General features: G+C 41.4%; 1 protein-coding gene across 1 annotated transcript in view; it reads left to right on the forward strand.

Moving 5' to 3' along the window:
- The first annotated feature begins 11,418 nt into the window (after window positions 1–11,418).
- Window positions 11,419–20,890, forward strand: part of NAB2 (NGFI-A binding protein 2) — a 64,233-nt gene continuing 54,761 nt past the window's right edge. Inside the window, exon 1 of the mRNA XM_089681089.1 lies at window positions 11,419–11,806. The gene's annotated coding sequence lies outside the window, so the exon portion shown is untranslated. The remainder of the gene's footprint in view (window positions 11,807–20,890) is intronic.

Raw genomic sequence — 20,890 nt, forward strand, 5'->3', positions numbered from 1 at the left:
TAACCAGCAAAAGTGGCAGTTAAAAAGTTGAGCCAAATCATTTACTCACCTAACAACTAACCTCCTCCACTCCTCCCACCACTCCATCCCCCACAGCCACCTCCTCCTGTACCACCTTCCCCTCCCTCCTAGATTGTAAGCTCGAAAGAGCAGGGCCCTCGAACCCCTTGTGTATTGTATTGTACTGTATTGTCTCATGTTCTGTCCCCCTTGCTATTGTACAGCGCTGAGCATACCCTTTGGCGCTATATAAATACTGTATAATATTAATAATAATAATAATTTACTACTTACAGGGATGCTTACAAAGGTCAGCTTTTATTTATTTATGTAAAACCTTTATGCCAAAAAGAAAACACTGTTGCTGTAACTGCGTAAATTTTTTTTATCTAAGTCCATGCAAAATTGATAATGCATCTGTAGCACTACCCCCTTAGGAGTTGCTATGTTTTGGGTCTCCATATAGTCTTGCACAGCCAGACAACATGCATTTTTCACACAGATCTGCATCCAGGAGACAGTGACCAGTCCTTCAGCTTGTTTTTTTGGATTTTATCAGGGGAATTCAACTTGGATGGCGTAAGGGGTGTATGGGATCCCCAAAGGAATGTAAACAGAGGACAGACTTCCTGCAACTATATACAAGTATTTACAGCAAAGATTCTCTTCTGGAGATCTAGCCAGCATCTCCTGTAGTACCACCCCAGACCCTAGATACTCTTTATCCAGCTTTTCTGGGTGAATCCCTGGGCAGGGGATCCAGTGCCCATCATTTTAAGGGTAAAACAGTCCCGGGGAGAAGCTAATCCAGTTTCTCACCAGAGTGCTCCTTCCTTTTACTGGCCCAGGGGGTGCAGGTCTATTCACTTGGTCCTTCTCCTATGAGCTGATGGGTCGGTGGTTGCTCTCAGGCCTCCTTCCCTGCTGCATAGGTGGTCCTTGCTTTGGGGGCCAGTGAAGTTCTGAGCTTTCCTTCTTCCAAGCTTCCCTGCTTGTAGGTGAGACCCTTCCCATCTGGGCTTCCTCCCAGGCTCCTGCTCTCCAGCCTCTCACTTCTCCATCTTCCATTCGAACTCACATGCTGCTGAGCAGGCTCTGTCACTCTTAAGGGCTGTCCCGGTCCCATGCCAAACCTCCAGTTGGGGATTGGCCAGGATCCCTTGAGAGTGCAGATGAGCCACTCCTTCCTCCCTCCCTCTCACTGCTTCCAGAATTTTCTCCAAAACTCTAGAACGGGGAAGTCCCAGAGTGCTGGTCTGCAGAGCCTATCAGCTCTGACCTGAACTTGACCTCCCTCTGACTATTACCACAGGCTGCTATTCAGCCTCTGACTAACAATTTAGAATTTAGCTCCCCTAGTTATTTAGGAGGGTGCTACTCATCTAACACTGCTCTCTCCCCAGATTGACATTGCTGCTTTCCAAAGGTGGCCCTAGTGGTCTTTCATAGAGTGGAGCCTCCCTAAGACAGGAGGTGTGTTACTGGCCAGATCACCAACTGAAAATAAGGGAATAAAACAGCAAAAAACTAATGCATCCACCACATCCAAGCATTAGTAAGCTGCTACATATTATTTTTTTTCTTTTTGAGTTTAGATTTACTTTATATATACTTACCATTCGAAAAATGTGAAAATAGGTAGCTGTATTCCCCGTGTATTTAGGGCATGTAACATCTGGTAGTTTTCCCATTTGGTCTAGTTTGCCTGAGGTATAATGCAAATGGTGAATATATTTAAAAATAAATGAGGACATCTGCAGTATTATTAATATCCAAATAACAAGTCTTTTCAACTTCCTTCCAAGAATCATCCATTAAGAATGAAATATTTTGAGTTCATTTTGCAAGGAGATGATGTGAACAGAGTTGTCATACTGAGCTGGAGCTGAGCAATCTAGGCCATGACTGGTTTGTCTATTGAGTCATTACGTAGTTTACACGACAAAGAAGAAAATCTAATACTCATAGTATAAAGATCCAAGAAGTACTTGAACACTATGTCCTAATACAAATACATAGAAAACATTCTGATAAAAATTATTATTTTCTTTTTAAAAGCATCAAATGTTTTTAAAGCATTGCTTATGAAAAGCCAGTGTATGTTTTTTAAATAGACCTAACATCAGTTTTATTCAGTCCCTCCTCTACACTGAAAGTGGTTGTAAACAGTTACATATACCCAGTAAAGTGACTGCCCTCATGTGATACACAGAAATTAAACAAATAATCCTACATAAGTGTTACCTGTTTATGCAGTTTTTTCTATATCCATTCAAAGTCTAAAATTTGTACAGCTTGTCTGAGCTTTCAGAAAAAAAGGGACAGAGAGCTGAAATTAAACTCTGTAGAGCCTGGAGAGGAGAGCTCTGAGAGCTGATTGGAGGGAAGAACACCCCCCTTCCGCTCCACACAGCTCACAGGAACAGAGCTGAGGCTGTCAATCTGCTGGAGGTCCCTACCTTGTCACCTTTTTTATTTTGGTGTCAGGAAAACTTGTCAGAAGTGATTAATTCTGATAGCACAGGGATGAAGCAGCAGACAGAAATAAAACTTAGTGCTCTTATTTGAGAGAAGTGCACACTACATATAGAGGGATATGCTTTATTCAGATTTCATGTCTGAGGTTTAAAACCGCTTGAAGCTGCCGCTGAAAGCTGATCAAGTGACCTGCTCTCAGAATAGATAAGTATACACATCTTCCTTTCACAGGGTAGGTAGACTAGGGGGTGAGAGCAGAGAACTATAGGCAAAACTTTTTTTCATTTTGGATAGAGTAAGGGAGGGTTATAGCCCCTGTCAGTTTATTTTTTGCCATCTGTGTCCCATTGGGGAGATTTTCCTTCACTTCCTGTCTCATAGTCAAATGAGAAGTGAGAAAATCTCTGCAATTTAGGGGAATTCCTTGGGACCCCCAAGTCATCAGAACTAGAGCCCCTATTGGAAAATGCCCTCTCTTTTACTATTCTGGGGACAACACAAAATTTGGAGTTTTATTTACTTTCACTTTCGATGATAATGGTAAACAGGACAAATAGAGAGGGTGAATCTTCCTAACGGGGGCACAGACAGGAGAGGGGTTATAATCCGTCTCTTCTCTATCCAAAAATAAAAGGTTTTGCCTTTAGTTATACTTTTACAAATCTCAACAGAGTAACAGGAGGGGCACGCCTTGTTTAACCACTAGCCTAAAGGACACTTATAGCCCTTTCCTGCCCAGGCCAATTTCCAGCTTTCAGCGCTGTTGCACTTTGAATGACAATTGCGCGGTCATGCAACACTGTACCCATATGACATTTTTATCATTTTTTTTGACAGATAGAGCTTTCTTTTGGTGGTATTTATTCACCTCTGGGTTTTTTATTTTTTCTTAAACAAACCAAAAACCACTGAAAATTTTGAAAAAAAAAGTTTTTTCGTAGATTTTGTTATAAAATGTTGTAAATAAGTGATTTTTCTCCTTCACTGATGTGCGCTAATGAGGCTGCAGTGATGGGCACTGATAGGCTGCACTGATGGACACTCATGGGCACTGATGAGGAGGCACTGGTAGGTGGCACTGATGGGCATTGACAGGCATCACTGATGGGCACTGAAAGGCAGCACTCATATATGGCACTGATAGGCGGCACTGATAGGTGACACTGTTAGGCGGCACTGACTGGTACTAATAGGGGGCACTGACTAGCACTGTTAGGTGGCACTAACTGGCACTGTTAGGCGGCACTGATAGGCGGCATTGACGGGCACTGCTAGGTGGCACTGATGCACACTGATAGGCGGCATTGGCTGGCACTGATAGGCAGCACTAACTGGCACTGATAGGTGGCACTGACTGGCATTGATAGGTGGCACTGATGGATGACACTGAAAGGCAGCTCAGATGGGCACTGATATGTGGCATTGATGTGGCACTGAAATGTTGCACTGATGGGCACTGGCAGGTGGCATAGATGAGCACTGACAGCTGGCACCGATGGACACTGACAGGTGGCACAGCTGGGGCTACACAGATCATCAGGGCACACTGATCATCAGTGCTCTGATAATCTGTGTACATGTCCCCTCCGAGGAATGCTGATTACTGGTTCTCCTCTCCTCACGAGCTGTCAGTGTGACAGCTTGTGAGCAGAGAAATGCCAATAACCGGCATTTCCCTGTTTACATGTGATCAACTGTGATTGGACACAGCTGATCACATGACCGAGCCGACATCTTCTGCTCTTTCTGTTGATCGGTGATCCGCTCTGTCCGAGGGACACAGCGCACCGCCGATCACCGCGCTGCGCACTCCCGGATTCGTGCATGCGCGGTTACAATGGAAGGACGTCATATGACATCCTCCCAGAATGAGTGAACCGCCTTGCGTCCGTCATTTTACTATATGGCGGTCGGGAGGCGGTTAAGTTTTGAAACAAATGTTTCAAAGTTATTTCCTTTCAACGGTCTGTGTTAAATGCCTTACACTGAGCTGTACAGGCAGAGAGGGATGAGTACTATAAAACAAGAAAAAGAAAGAGGCACAACAGCCTTGCGCATTACCTCAATACAAACTTTATGTATAAAAAACGGCATATATATATTCACAAATGCCAAATGAACACAAGCATATCATATCTGACATGAGATCATGATCTAAAATGCTGCACAAGTTGCACATGCAAGAGGATATTCAAAAATGGCTGACGCTTTTTCGATGGGAGATCCCCTCTTCCTCAGAACCTCTTTTCTTCTTCTTTTCAGAGAGGGATGAGTCTCTGCTCTTACTCATTCACCTGGGTACTTTGCTGCTTGAGTTTTTGAGCTCTTTAAACACCAGGCAGCTTTTTCAATAGAAGAAGGAACTGAGAGCTCTACTGCTGGCTGGGTTTAACCACTTTCCCTCCTGAGGATTTACCCTCCTTCCTGACCAGGCAATTTTTCTCGTTATGGCGCTGCGTTATTTTACCTGGCAATTGCGCGGTCATGCAACACTGCACCCAAATGAAATTTACTTTCTTTTTTCCCACAAACTTTCTGTCATTTTTTATTTTTTGCGCTATAAAAAAAGACCAACAATTTTGAGACAAAAACAATATTTTTGACTTTTTGTTATTAAACATATCCAGTAAAAAAAATCAAAAAATCAAATTTCATCATAAATTTAGGCCAAAATGTATTCTGCTACATGTTTTTGCGAAAAATACATACCAATACGTGTACAATAATTAGTTTATGTGAAGGTTATAGCGTTTACAAATGGCGGTATAGATACTGGAATTTATTTATTTTTTTTAATTTTTACTAGTAATGGTGGCGATCAGCGACTTATAGCAAGACTGCAGGACTGCGGCGGGCATTCTGATCCTGGGGGGAACTGACTTGGTGTCACTGACATCCCCAGTGACACCAATACAGTGATCAGTGCTAAATAAAAGCACTGACACTGTACTAATGGCACTGGGCAGGAAGGGGTTAACATGAGGGGCGATCAAAGGGTTAACTGTGTGCTGGGTGTGATTTACTATGGGGCCGTGTGTTTGTGCTTCACTGTAAACACACTGCTTTGGATGGCTGTGCTACGCACAGCCATCCAAAGCAGTATGCAGGAGCTAACAGGGAGGAGAATTGTTTTGTTTACAAACAGTTCTCCTCCCCATAGGAGATGCTTGGCAATAACCAGGTGCCAGCGAGTAATCACCGACCGGGACCCAGTAATTGACAGCTGTGAATGGCGGTGCAGGTAGGACACGCACGCGCCTCATGCACGCCCCCTACCCGGAAATGCAAAATCACGTATATATATGTGATTTTGCGCACCCGTGCCACCCTGTAGCAGTATATCTGCTTTAGGGCATTCAGGAAGCGGTTAAACATACAGCAAATTTCCTTTTTATGTTTAGTCATCACCGTATTTACTACCCTTTAAGTGCATTCTGCTTATATACAGGACTTTTTTTTACATACAAATCAAATATAGCCGAGCACTGGTGCCTTACAAATTCAGGATATAATGCAAAACCCGTACCTCACCACTCTCCCTCCCAAATGTCCCTCTGAAATTACTGCAAGATGAAGTACACATTGACAATGAGCAATTACTGTGTGATTTCTCCTGTAATTGCAGTATGAGAAGCCCACTTATGAATAAGTGGGGAATGAGGAAGGTACAGCAGCTAGGCATGTGTATAAACTGGGTATACCTGCTCTCTCTGTGTAAGATCTATTGCTGTACAATATAGACAGGAAACATCTCGTAGTAGATTGATTGCCTAATAAATCATGCTTGAAGTGAAGAATTTTAACTGCCAAAAAGCCAAAACAGTATGGATGGGAAGTGGGGAAGCACTGAAACCCCTGCCAGATTTTTATTACAGTCCATGTCCCCACTAGGGAAAATCACCCTTTCTAGCATTCCAGCTGACCACTGTCACTGGAACTGACAGCAGGGGAAATTCAACATTTCAAATTGTCACCAGAACAAGAAATAGGAATCGTGCCACTAGGACACTTTTTTTCTGTGACAAATGTAAGGTATATGATAGGATTTCCTTCAATTTAGACATTTTTGGAAAAATTGAAAGTTATTTTGTTACACTGGAGAATGTAAAATTCAGTGCATATAAAATTATTATGCCTATAGTAAAAGTACAACTTATTCAGTAAATATACTAAACTTGCTTTTTAACATTATTTTGAAAAACATCAACATAAAAAATTCAGATTGGCCCCTTAGCACCCAAAGCAGAGTTTCTGGACTGAGAACTCTGGAGAAAAAAGCTACTTTAAATATAATCCTCATCAATCATTTCATTCCATAAAGTATTTTAGGGCACCTCAGGCATGCAAGGATGTGTTTTGTCATACTTGTAGCATTTAGAAAATAATATTTCTTCTCACAATATCTGCAAATTGCAGCTTTGCTCTCAGCAGAAATTGCACTGTGGAAATATTTCTAAATTCACCATTATATTGAAAGAAGGAAGAGAAAAAACAATTTACTGACCAGACTATAGGTAAACAGTATGCTGTGATGGTGGAGAACATTCATAGGAATCATTTAAAGGTGTGAGAACTCACTGAAGCACTGGGCTGTGGAGGGGGTGGAAGCTGCTGGCTCAGTCTCTCTGCACTTGGCTGAGAGGCTGAGCCAGGTGCCGCTCCAGATTCTGGGGTGGATGCTGACTTTAAAGTCAGGATCTTTCCCCAGCCTGAATCTGCTGAGTGGTGTCAGCCGCAAGTGGGCTTCAGCCCGCTGTCAGCTGAAAATGGGTCAAAGGGGTGCAGAACTAACTGCACTCCTGTGATCCACAGAAGTACAGCCAAAAGAGCTTTGGCTGTACTTCTCCTTTACGTTCAATTAAGGCCTGAGATGACGACAGAATCTATCATCTACTGTAACCCAACCATCACCCAACTGTAGGAGGTACAAGATGGAGCCTACAAACAAACTTCACTGGAGCCTTTTTTGCTTGCATTTGTGGCAGAAATGCATCTTGTTTGAGAACTGCATTGAGAAGCACAGTGATACTTGAATTGTATTCCAGGATTTGCTTGTCTTCGAGAGAACTTGCAATAATTTAAGACTTTACATAGTTAGTCTGGCTGAAAAAAGAAAACAGTTCATCCAGTTCAACCATTAAAAAAAAAAAAGTTATAATCTTATACCCACAGTTGATGCAGAGGAAAAAAAGAGAGAAAAAAACCCAGCAAAGCATGATCCAATTTCCCAGAGAGGCGATCAGATATTCCCTGGATCAACTTTACCTATAAATGTTAGTATCCAGTTATATTCTGTGTATCTAAGAAATAATCCAGGCCTTATTTAAAGCAATCCACTGAGCTGGCCAGAACCAACTCTTGAGGGAGTCTATTCCACATTTTCACAGCTCTCACTGTGAAGAAACCATTCCGTGTTTGGAGATTAAATTTCTTTTCCTCCAGACGTAAAGAGTGTCCCCTTGTCCTCTGTGATGACCTCAGGGTGAATAGCTCTACACCGAGTTCGCTATATGAACCACTGATGTATTTATACAGGTTGATCATATCCCCCTTAATCTCCACTTCTCAAGAGAGAATGCATTCAGTTCCTCTAATCTTTCCTCATAGCTGAGCTCCTCCATGCCTCTTATCAGTTTGGTTGCCCTTCTCTGTACTTTCTCCAGTTCCCCAATGTTCTTTTTGTGAATTGGTGCTCAAAACTGAACTGCATATTCCAGATGAGGTATTACTAATGATTTGTACAGGGGTAATATGATCTCTCTTTCTCTCTCTGGAGTCTATACCTCTTTTAATACAAGAGAGGATTTTGCTCGCTTTAGAAACTGCAGCTTGGCATTGCATGCCATTATTAAACTTGTGATCTACCAGAACTCCCAGATCCTTCTCCACCATTGATTCCCCCAGTTGTACTCCCCCTAGTATGTATGATGCATGCATATTCTTAGCCCCCAACTGCAGAACCTTACATTTATCAACAGTAGCCTCCCTGGCGGTATTCCCGAGTGTAGCTTGGGGTAAAGTTTCAGTACCACAAGCGGTAACCCCGAGCTACACTTGGGCTTACCATGCGGCACTGCTCCAGGATCTGTTCTTCTCTTACCTTGTCCTGCGCTCCCACAATGTCCCTCCTGCAGTGTCCCCTGGAATGTCCTCCGGCGGATGCCGGCATCTGTCTTCTGGGTTCCGTCCCCTGAGACGTCGGGACGTACTGGGATGGAACGGCGGGAAATTTAAAAATGACAAAAAGTGACATTCACTAAATTCACTAAAATCACACAGTATAACATTACTGTGTCAAAGCATTTCACATACATTTTGTCCCTAGTGCTTTGTTCTGTGCCCTGCCTACATTTTTACTATTCTGTCTGCCTGGAAACTGAGAAACGTCCATGGCGTCCAAAAAGCATCCCTTTAGGTCAAAATCGGTTTTAGACCAGCTAGAGAACAGCGATAGTAAATTAGAACTACTTGCAGAATTGAGTGATAATGATTCGTGGGGAAATTCGTCATCAGACACTGAAAACAATTTTGCGACTTTGCTCAGTGATGTGCGAACTTGGCGCTCTATTTCAAATTTCAGTGTTTTGGGTTTGATTATATTATTGAATTAAATTTATTATTATTATATTATTATTTTTTATGATTATTTATTAAATTATAATTTATGATTTCGTGTTTCAAATTTTACCATACCTGGGATGTTTACTAGACTCTTGTTCGGACAGATTTCAGTGAGTTATTCCTAAAAATTACAGGCCTACAATAAAAAAAATATATATTTCCATGCAAAAAAATGTACCACTTTGAGCACAGAAATATGCACATAATCAGACCGCTAGGGAGGTTAAACCTCATTTGCCACATAGTTGCCCAATTAAACAGTGCATTGAGGTCGGCTTGTAAGTTAAGACATCCTGTAAGGATGTTATTCCACTGCACAGCTTGGTGTCATTTGCAAAGACTGAAATGGTATTTTTAATCCCAGACCCTATATCGTTTATAAATATATTAAAAAGTAAGGGTCCCAACACTGAACCTTGGGATACACCACTGACAACCCTAGACCATGCAGAGTATGAATCATTAACCACTACTCATTGAATACGATCTTTTAGCCAGTTTTCTATCCATTTACATACGGATTTTTCCAAGCCTGTAGACTTTACCTTACACATTAGCCATGTGTGGGAAACTGTGTCAAATTCTTCTGCAAAATCCAAGTATACCACGTCCACCGCCACCCCTCTGTCCAAGGTTTTGCTCACTTCCTCATAAAAAGAAATCAGGTTTGTTTGACTTCTGTCTTTCATGAATCCATGCTGTCTGTTGCTTAAAATATTTTTTTCCAGCAAGAACTCGTCTATGTGGTCTTTTATTAAACTCTTCCCAACTATAGAAGTTAAACTAACAGGTCTAGAATTACTTGGTAAATATTTTGACCCCTTTTTAAATATTGGCACTACATTGGTCTTACGCTAATCCAATGGTACTATGCCAGTCATTAAAGAGTCCCTAAAAATTAGAAAAAATGGCTTTGAAATGACAGAGCTCAATTATTTAAGGACCCGTGGGTGTATGCCATCCGATCCAGGTACTTTATTCACCTTTATTGTCTAAATATTTTTGGATCATATCAATTGTGAGCCAATGTGGATCATCTGGAGCTGTGTCAATGCCATGCCCAGTATGCACAAGAGCTCCCCCATGCTCCTTTGTATAGACAGAGCTGAAGAAGGTATTTTAATAAGTTTGCCTTTTCTTTGTCCCCAGTCACCCACTATAGATTTATACACTGTAAAGTCTCAGAAATCTTTCAATAAGGTCTTCATGCTATATAGTTTGAATACTATGTCATAGATATATTATTTATCATTGTAAGTTAACATTTTCCAGACTCTTTATTTTTTTAAATTTTTCTGGAAAAAAACAAAAAACGGCTTTAGAAAAAAATGGAAAAAACACAATTTTTCCCAATTTTTCTGTTGTTTTTCCAAGCTTTCCCATCTTTACAAATGACTCACAGCAGCTGGACAAGGCAGGGCATAACCCTGGCTGTGCACATAGGATTAGTAAGCAGAAACTTTTAGGTTCCCTAATGGATGATTGATCTACTGGATCTGCCAGTTCATTACTGTTAATAAATGGATTCATATTATTATTATTATACAGGATTTATATAGCGCCAACAGTTTGCTCAGTTTGCTTTACAATATAACTGGAGACAATACAGCAACAATACAGTTCAATACAAGAGGGATAGGAGGGCCCTGCTCCTTGGAGCTTACAATCTAGGAGATTGTCAAGTACTAACAATAGCCTGATAGATGGTACCTGCACAATGCTATGAATGCCCCCCATGTGCCAGTGAGATGAGAGTAACCTATTACTACCTGTACCTGGAGTGTTTTGAGTGATTCAGTAGTCCTAAAGGAAGAATTTCCTATATGAATCCACTACATCATATTTAAAAAATATTACTATAAAATAAAATAAATGACAGCAACTTGAGTAGATAAAGATTTCTTGCAATGAATACAGTAAGCTAAATTGTCATATTAAGCACTATGTAGCTTGCCCTATAGAACTACAATGCATTAGGTTTAGTGTTCAATTACAAGACGTCAAGGATTTCAATTGCTGTCAATTCTCAGTCACCAATTTAAGACACCTATACTTTATTTATCCCTCTATTTGAACCCAATTTTGTTATATGCTGGAATTATATAAAGAACAACAGTGCATAGGATTATTATTGGTTCCTGTGACTTAGGCAAGAATCTGGCAGATACAGACAAACTTATCATGTCTTGTTCATCATACGGCAGAAATGAATATAGGATGGTCAGTTTTTCTCTCTGCATTTCTAAGATAGATGCTTTCGATTCGGCCCTTCCCCCAGTCCACCTACACAGACTCTGACATACAGAGAAAGAGTCTTATTGCAATGTGTATGTGGGTGGAAAACAGCAGCGAGAGCTCAGGCAAGGGGAACCCAGAGAAAAATCAGCAAGTGAGCCAGACACAGAGGCAGAGGGACTTGAGACAAGCAGATAGATAGATGCAGCTATAAGCAGACAACAAAGAGACCAAGGCAAGAGTAGATGAGGCCATACATTATGCAAGAGGCTCAGTTGTAGACAGGACAGGACAGAACAAGGAAATAAAAAAGAATACATTTTCATAGCAGCTGCACATCAAGAGCTTTAAACTCTGACAGTTTTTACTGCAGGCTTCGGGGATACCATCTATATCATACAAAATATTCCCCTACATGGCGGAAAGGGCTGGCAGATCAGACGACTTGAAGAGGGCCTCCAAAGCAAGGCAAGTAAGTTAGCAAAGTGTAAAGATGTATATGGTTGTTCATTCATTGAGTATAGTCTGCGTTGTGTCATTTCTATACCACCAGGTATATTTAATAATTAATCATGACTTTATGGCTTGCCTTGTTATTGGTAATTGTATTGCTAGATAAGTTTCATATGGATTTTTATTCAATCTGACTTTTAACACATTGTACGGGATGTGATGTAAATACATTGTCTGGCATATACATGCAGTTGTCCTGACTTGGAATCATGTTGTGTAAAGAGGTGGGCCACTTGGCTAATATCTTCATAGCTCTGGCCAGTAAAAATGGAATTGATACAATTGTATCAATCTGGACATATAATACAGAAAAGCCTTTGCTACTTACAGTAGTTGGAAGTATACTGTTAATGTATTGTTTTATTCTGAAGGGCAAGTTAGGCAGCCATTAGTGTGTCATTTATGAAGTTAAAGCTGTCACCTCAATAGATAGAGTCACCATATGTGTAATCCAGTATTCAGGTATGAGAACAAGGTGGCCCTGCCTCCCTTGCTTGCTCAAGTATGGGCTTCAGAGATCTATAGATGCACATATCTCTGCTCTGTATCTCCTTCCTTCTGTTAACTAGAATGATGATGGGAGCTGATAGATAAGGCAGCACATACTAGTTAAAAAAGCCACCCAGAGACATCAATACGTATAGGTACAGTATACAGTATGAGCATTTTTTAAATTTTAGTTGAACTGGACAGTGTACACAATAAGTGTGTAGCCTCCAAAATCCAGTCAGCTGATTTAATGATTTTTGTTGCCTACAGTAGAGGCTTCCTCAAAAAACAGTAATTTTTATATGATATGGGCAGCACAGTGGCTAAATGATTAGCATTTCCGCCTGGCAGTACTAGGGTCATTGGTTCGAATCCCAGCCATGACACCACCTGCCTGGAGCTTGCATGTTCTCCCTGTGCCTGCGTGGGTTTCCTTCGGGTACTCAGGTTTCCTCCCACACTCCAAAGACATGCTGGTAGGTGAATTGGTTCCTGTCAAAATTGGCCCTAGTATGTATATGTATGAATGTGAGTTAGGGACCTTAGATTGTACACCCCTTGAGGGTTAGGGACTGAAGTGAATGTACAATATATATGTAAAGCGCTGCGTAAATTGACGGCACTATATAAGTACCTGGAATAAATAATAAATAAATAATTCTCTCTTGTAATACTGTATATAAAAATGACTGCAGATTCCTATGTGTGCAAATGTATGTGAAAGCCATTAATTTTTTGTCAAGGTGTATCTGCTATTCTAGACTGCTCTACTCCTAAAGTCTATCTTTTTTAAGAGTATGGAAATACTGTTTAGTTTAGAGTAGGGAGAGGTAAAACACCTACCATTTTGTGGTCCAAGTGTGGTGATTTCCTTTTACTTACTCTTCTGTAGGAAATCTCTCCAAGGTACTTTCCCTCTTTCCCTATTCTATGAATAACTAAAACTAGGATTTTCCCTCACTTTCCATGACAATGGTTGCTGTGAAAAGTAAAAGTGAGGGGGAAATACAAAAGACAAATAGAGTAGATAAAACCTGATTGGTGCTAATCCTTCTCCTACTCTATCCAAAGGTTTTTGGTTTTACACTTATAAATGAAAATAACCCAAAAGGGGAAGTGCAGCTTGTCCTCCTCCCCCCTCCTGTTTAACATTTGGCACCTGTTTTTTGGGGTGATGCGGTTTCTTGGTTTTGACAGGCCTTAGCAATCTGAGTGGAATTTCATCCCCCTCTTTGCCCCCAGCCTTTTGGGACACATCACAGGTCCCAGAAAACTGCAGCACCATTCACAAAGCACAGAATGACTCGGGCATATGCAATGGGAAGCCGGCTTTGTAGCTTCACAGCCAGCTTCCCTTAGTTAAGATGCCGGGGCTAGGGCCCCAAAGCCCGATGAAGAACTGGCAACATGCATTTTCTTCCACACTGGAGACAGTAAACAGTCATTGAGCTTGGTTTTGTGATTTTATTAAGGGGTTTAAAACTTGGATGGGGTTGAGGGGTGTAAGGGATGCCCAAGGAACTGCGAACTTGCAGACAAACTCCTTAACAACTATGTACAGATGTGGACAAAAAAAGTCTCTCCTTTAAGAGCCTTCCAGCTCTCTGATGTAACTCCTCAGATCCCAGATGAACCCTCCTCTTCACCCAGCTGTACTAAGGGTATTCCCTGGGCAAGGGGGCCCAGAAACTGCCAATTTAGCACAGCAGCTCCAGATGACGAGCTAGTTGGGTTTCCCACCTGGCTGCCCTCTCCCCTTATGCGGCCCAGGGGGTGTAAGATTACTCACACTGTCCTTCCTCATAACTTAATGAGTTGGTGGCCACTTTCGCTGGGCTGGCTCCTTCTCTGCTGCTCAGGATATCCTCCCTTGAAGATGATGGTACAGTGGAGATCCTCCTCCCCAGCACCTGTCCGTAGGTAGGCCCCCTCCCTGGGCCCTCTCCCAGGCTCCAAACTCCAGCCTTTCAGTCCATCTTCTGCTCGACACCTGTCACTCCCAGGCTCTGTGATTCTTAAGGGTTACCTTGGTCACCATGCCCCGCCTCCTGCCAAGTTATTGGCCAAGGTCCTTTAGGTATGCAAATCCAAGCTTCCTCCCCTCCTCCATCCCTCCCCTAGAAAGCTCTGAGGTTTTTGGAGAGGAGGGAGGGCTCCAGAAGCTCTGACCTTAGAACCCCCTAGACTGTCCTGAGGTGAGCTCTTGCCTCACTCACAGGCTGACTCATCCCAGGCTGCTACTCAGCCTCTGCCTAGAAAAATAAAACAATGAGCTGCCGTCTAGCTAAGCTAAAGGGAGTTACACTCATGGATATGACATAATTCTTATCCAAAATGTAGTTCTCCATGTATTGGAAAAGCCTCAGGAAAGGTACTACCTTCAGGGCTCAGACATATAATTTAAGACGTACTTAAAATATGATTTGCAAAACAGATCAGTATACATACATTAGAGGGACTTCACCCTCTGTGTTATTTTGCTGTGCTGTGCCAATTTTTTTTTCTTTTCCCTCTTAATTGGTTATTCTGAAAATAAATACATGTCCAAAGAATTCAGCATTGCTCCATTGTAAACGGCTTCTCTATCACCATAGGATCACACATGACGTTGCCATCTTCCTTTATTTTTGTTTTTTGTAGCTGCTCCTGTTTGATCTCAGTGGAGCATGTACAATGTATTCTAGATCACTCTGAAGCCTCCTATAATGTGAAAAATGCATATCCTGGAGGATTCAGAGAGCTGGAGATGTCACTCTTCACATAGGCAAGAAAAGCAGAAGCATGGGCTGCGCTCCTCAAAAATGGTATTATAGTGTAATGTGAAAAATGTTTTAGCCAGGGGTGGACTGACAACTCATGGGGCCCCCGGGCAATAAGGGATCATGGGGCCCCTGTGTCCTTGCCCAAAGTCAAAAAAGCCTATGAAAAAGGTACCAGGGGCATCTCATGGGGCCCCCTACTGACCCCGGGCCCTTGGGCAGTGCCCGAGTTTCCAAATGCTCAGTCCGCCGCTGGTTTTAGCCCCTTTCCTACCGGGCACTTTTACCACCTTCCTGCCCAGGTCTATTTTCAGCTTTCAGCGCTCTCACACTTTGAATGACAATTGCGCGGTCATGCAACACTGTACCCATATGAAATTTGTATAATTTTTTTCACACAAATAGAGATTTCTTTTTGTGGTATTTAATCATCACTGGGTGTTTTCTTTTTTGCACTATAAACAACAAAAAGCAGACAAATTTGAAAAAAAAAAGTTTTTCTTTGTTTCTATTATAAAATGTTGCAAGCAGGTAATTTTTTTCCTTCACTGATGTGCGTTGATGAGGCTGCACTGATACAGTAGGCATCAGTGGTGGGCACTGATGAGGATGCACTGACAGACAGCATTGATGGGCACTGATAGGCTGCACTGATGAGGTGGCACTCATGAGGTGGCACTGATGATGCTGTACTGATATGCGGACAACCACGCTGTAGCCATCATTCGGCTATAGCGTGGTTGTGAAGTGGTTAATCTTTTTAAATCTGCAACATTCATTATTAGGATATTTTTTTTTTATCCTGCTAGAAATCCAATGAGACTATAACTTCCTATGATTCTGCTGTTCTCAAATTTTAAGCAGTGTTTTAAGCCCTGTCCAATTCACCTCTGTGGACTACACAACACCACCTATGTTATAAAGATGAGGAGAGGAAGAGATGTTCTGTAGTTTAGATCAGGAGCAAGCAGTCTAGGGTGACAGTGCTGCTTCTCCATGCTCCATGTATACAGAATACTATGGTCTCTATTACAACTGCATAACTCTTTAGGCGCCATGTACACGGAACACTTCTGAACGATGGCAACTGACTGCTGGAAAACGTATTAAAAAACGCCTGTTTGCATAACGCGTGTATGCGCATTTATGTGCAATTGCGTTTAGATGCATTTTTTAAAGATTAGCACAGGAGAACCTCCCAAATGCCCAGAATGCACTGAAATGAGGTAAATTATTAGCAATTTCAGACTATTTCAGAGAAATACAGAGAGTAGAAGCAGAGACAGCAGTATGTGTTAAAATTAGCTTAGGCATGAGTTGCTCATTAACATTTCTTTTGTTTCCAAGGGTGGGAAAGGTGTCTGTTGGAGTAAGTCATTAAGGTTACCTGACGGGGGGGGGGGGGGGTCTTCATGAGGAATTTAAGGTGTGAATGGTCATTAACATATCTTTTGTTTCCAAGGGTGGGAGAGGTCTGAGGTGTGAATTGGTCGTTACAATGTGTGACAAGCTTGGTAGGAACATCCTGTTTTCAGTGCTTTGTCCATCTGAGTAACTTGAAAATGCTTTGCGTGCATTTTTCATGATGAAAAAAGGCTCTGGACAGCATCAGGAAGTGGAAGAGTTAAAAAAGATTTTCAGACGCAAACGCTTATAAAACGCGATTTGCCGCATTCACAAGCATTTTGCATTTGAAATCAACTGTTGAACGCAAGTTTTCTGCGTTAAAAAAAAATGACTGTAAACTCAAATGCCTGTAAACTACTGTAAACGAAGATGTGTACATGGACACATAGGAAAACATTAGGGTGAGTTCAGGGGCTGCTGAAAAAAAAAACGCTGAACAGCTCCTAAACGTGAGTTTATCAGCTGCAGTGTACATGAGCCCTTAAAGTGCAATTTGAGGAGGAGAGTGATGCAGGTGCGGCTGACAGCCATTCAGAACATGATACTGTCGCCTCCTGAATGCCTTTTTTGACAGCTGAACAAGCTTTTTGAATGGGAATACTAAGCTGCCACTTGTCTATAGTGCAGCCCCATTCACTTGAATAGGCCACATTTGGCTGTCCTACTGTCCTTCAAAAGAGATGGGGTGGAGGGCTACACGGCTGTGGCATGTTTACACCCCCATCTGGATGCGTTTGCCTACTTTTACCATCTCCCCCAACCAAAAATGTAAACAAAGCCTTGGTGAGCACTGTCACCCTAGGACAGAAACTATGTCACTGCCAACATTAACTGAAACTGAAAATAATGCAAAAAGAATTTAGAGAAAAAGTGAAAACTAATGCAGCCACCCCAAAGAAGGACTGGTAAGAAGCAATATACAACACTGTTCTTAGGTTTTAATAATTTAGGTTTTATTAACAATGTTTAGATGGAGTTTATTACATCTTTCTCAAGACATTAAATTGATTCTAAAGGCTGATTTTATTTAAGAAAAAATAACAAACATGTCTATACTTACCTGCTCTGTGCAGTGGTTTTGCACAGAGCAGCCCAGATCCTCCTCATCTCGGGTCCCCCGCAGGCTCTCCTGGCCCCTCCCTCCTGTCAGGTGCCCCCACAGCACATTCACACACAAAGTAGTGGCTCAGGGCCCACCCCCAATCTCTCTTCTCATTGGCTCACTGGCTGTGATTGACAGCAGTGGTAGCCAATGGCTCCCGCTTCTGTTTCAGCCAATGAGAAGAGGGAGTCCTGGGATAACTGAGATTCCAGTGCACATCACTGGATCGAGAGGGGGCTTAGGAGAGTATTAGGGGGGCTGGGGGTGATGCTGCACACAGAAGGTTTTTTGCCTTCATGCATGGAATGCATGAAAGTAAAAAATCCTTGAGCCTTTTGGACCACTTTAAAGCATAAAACAAAACGTTCCCTTTAATGGGATTCTTGGTACCATTTCAGTGTAGATGTGTTACTGGAGGCTTTCTTATGTAAGAGCCACTAACAAATCCCTGTAATTGACAGCTGCTGGGCCAGAAGTCAAGGCTTGATTCACTTACGTGGAATAATTGTCATTGTGCTTATGAATAACAAGGGAATGTGTTTAAAAGGACATCACACAATATTTCAGCATAAAGGTTAGATTGTTCTTTCTTTTGCCTAATAAAGAAATTACAGGTTGATTTACCTTGAGATATCCTTAGCTTAGTGTGTGATTATAATGCAATGTGCCATGTTGATTCTGATATTATATAGTCTTTTACCCTTGCTTTTGCAGGTAAACCTGCGTTTATTTAGGTCAAAATTATTTATTAAATTCAAGTTATTTTGTGGAGAATAAACAGCCAAGGTAGAATCAGAAAGATGGTTACTGGGCAAAGCAAGGGATAGATTTCCACTGTCTCCATACCATACAGTAGCTCTTCACTTTCTAGATGAGTAAAAATGACATATTTTAGTACAAAGTATATTGACAAGAACACAACCTTACTCCCTTCACCCAAGTTATGTGAGCTATAAAGAAGTACTATGGTAAAAAAGTACATTTTCAGCACTATCTGTCTAACGGCCTTTTGGAATAGGAAATACAGCATTTTAGAGGTTGGCTACAATGAAAATATTGTATAACATATTTTTATACAGATTTACATATCTAACTAAAAAGGGAAACAACTGACGAGGAATAAAAACACAGAGCATTTGGTTCTAAAAGTGGGACAGTTCCTTTAAATGAGGGCCACCCAGGGAAATTGCAGAGAGCACCAACGCTGGAATTGTATTAGAGCTTAGACACAAAGCCACAGTCTTATGTATCTTTATGCTTTTCGTGGAAAACAGTGCAAGGGCTGAGGCAAGGAGGAACCCAAGAACATCAGCACGTAAGCCAAAGAGGAAGCAGGACATGAGTAAATGGATATATATAGATACGGTGGTACTGAAATACAGGTTTAATTGTTGGATTTCTTTGGAAAGAGGACACTAACGTAATTTTTGAATTGGTTATTGTCACTGGCTTATTTTCTGTGCAGCAACTCCTGGAAAAAGTACATATACCACAGAAAGGGGCTAGCTTGTATTAGGGGTCACTTTTGGGGTACAGATAGATTATTTTTACGCTCAGGGATCCTGAGGTTTACTTTTAGTTTTAGGATTAAGGTTTAGGTTTACGAGTTTCTATGTAAAGATTAGGAGGGGAGGTTAGGTGTCAAGAGCCCATCTTAGGAAAGTTTATAGTAGAACAACTTTTTTTTTCATTTCTTTCTCTCTTTCATTGAGAGCTTCAAGTGGTTGAACAAAAACCATGACCCTTTTGTGAGTGAAAATGCCCCTTGATTATAGGCACACTGTTTTGATCAATCCAAGATTTAAGACCTTCAGTTTACTTACAATTAGACCTTTAGAAATATTTATAATCCTGAACAGGGTTTACCTTTTCCCACTCCTCTTAAACTGGCTATAGATGGATCAAGATTCGGCAGGGATTTTGATCTATCTATCTTTTGCTGGAGAGAAGTCGATCTAACAATCTGCTTCTCTCAAATGGGAATGTTGGAAAATTTCCACTCAATGTAGCAGTGTACTTTGACAAAGGAGGAGTCTCACTATCAGACTACAATAGTGCAGCATGGAGGATTCCCTTATCACCTGGTATTGATGGAGAAATCTGTTCATTTTTTTTTTTGATCAGCTGCCTAGCTGAAGAAAAAAAAAGATCAATCTATGGCCAACTTTAGTTGCCCACCAGTCTTCTTACTCTGGTCAATATGCTTCTCTAGGGAAACCCAAATCTGGAGCTCAGCCCCATTGAATATAAGCCCATTATTTTAAAAGACAGTGTTGCTGGCTAATGGTGAGGTGCGGGGCCAGATTTGTAAGCATGGAAACTGGTCAAACTTTGAATACTAGAAAACCCCATGTTTCAAGGCTCCCTGAGCACTCAATACAAATCCTATGTTAATGTATTAGTACCTGGTGATGACAGCCATGACAAGTCCCTGGCATTTTAACTTCTTTTATGTGACTACATTAGCACTTAAAGCTGAACTCCTTGATAGGCAAATATTATCTAAATACAAGAGTCATGTGTACTCTTCCTTGAATCTTGGTGTGCTTTGGGTATTTTTTCTGGATCTGTGCAGTAATTTAGTGTGAAAATTTGCCTCTGTGCAGGAGCTTCCTGTAATAAAGATGGGTCACTCCTAGGCTCTCTGCTTGTTGGGTGGTGACCGGCCTTGTCTCTGCCCCTCTTATTGTTTTCTGCAGGCAACCTGTAGTGGGTGGAGCCTGCCCCTCCCACATCTCTGGCAATGTACAGCACATTGATGAGATCACTTTTTCATCTGGCGTTGTAAAGGTATTTGGTGCACATGAAGTGCATTTATATTCTTTATGGCTATTGCGTGTTTTTAAAAGCAAGTTCTTGTTTCTGGAGTTCAGCTGTAAGCAAAGATAATATAAAAAAATGATAGTGATCTCAGCCCAGACCTAATAATATGGTGGGGTTGATTTACTAAACGAATAAAAGCTGTTCATCTAGCAAAATGAATGTTCACTCTGAAAAGTGTATGTTCAATTTGCATAGTGAGTGTTTATTTTGAGTATCCAATCACGTGTGAAGGAAATTTAAAAAAATGATTTTTTTCTATCTCGCGATTGGGTATTCACAGCTTCACATTATTCATTAGCATACACTTTGCTAGGTGAACAGCTGCTATTCATTAGTAAATTCATTCCACTGAGAATATTTCTCATTCTGTTGTTTAGGCCCAGCACAATGGTATTCTTCTGGTGATTGCTTCCATACACTCTGCCTATCTACGTGCCAGGGGATTCCCAATTCAAAGCAGTGG

The sequence above is a fragment of the Staurois parvus genome, unplaced genomic scaffold (genome assembly GCF_062004578.1).
Source record: "Staurois parvus isolate SC_StPar_1 unplaced genomic scaffold, SC_StPar_1.0 ptg000017l, whole genome shotgun sequence".
NCBI classification, from domain to species: domain Eukaryota; kingdom Metazoa; phylum Chordata; class Amphibia; order Anura; family Ranidae; genus Staurois; species Staurois parvus.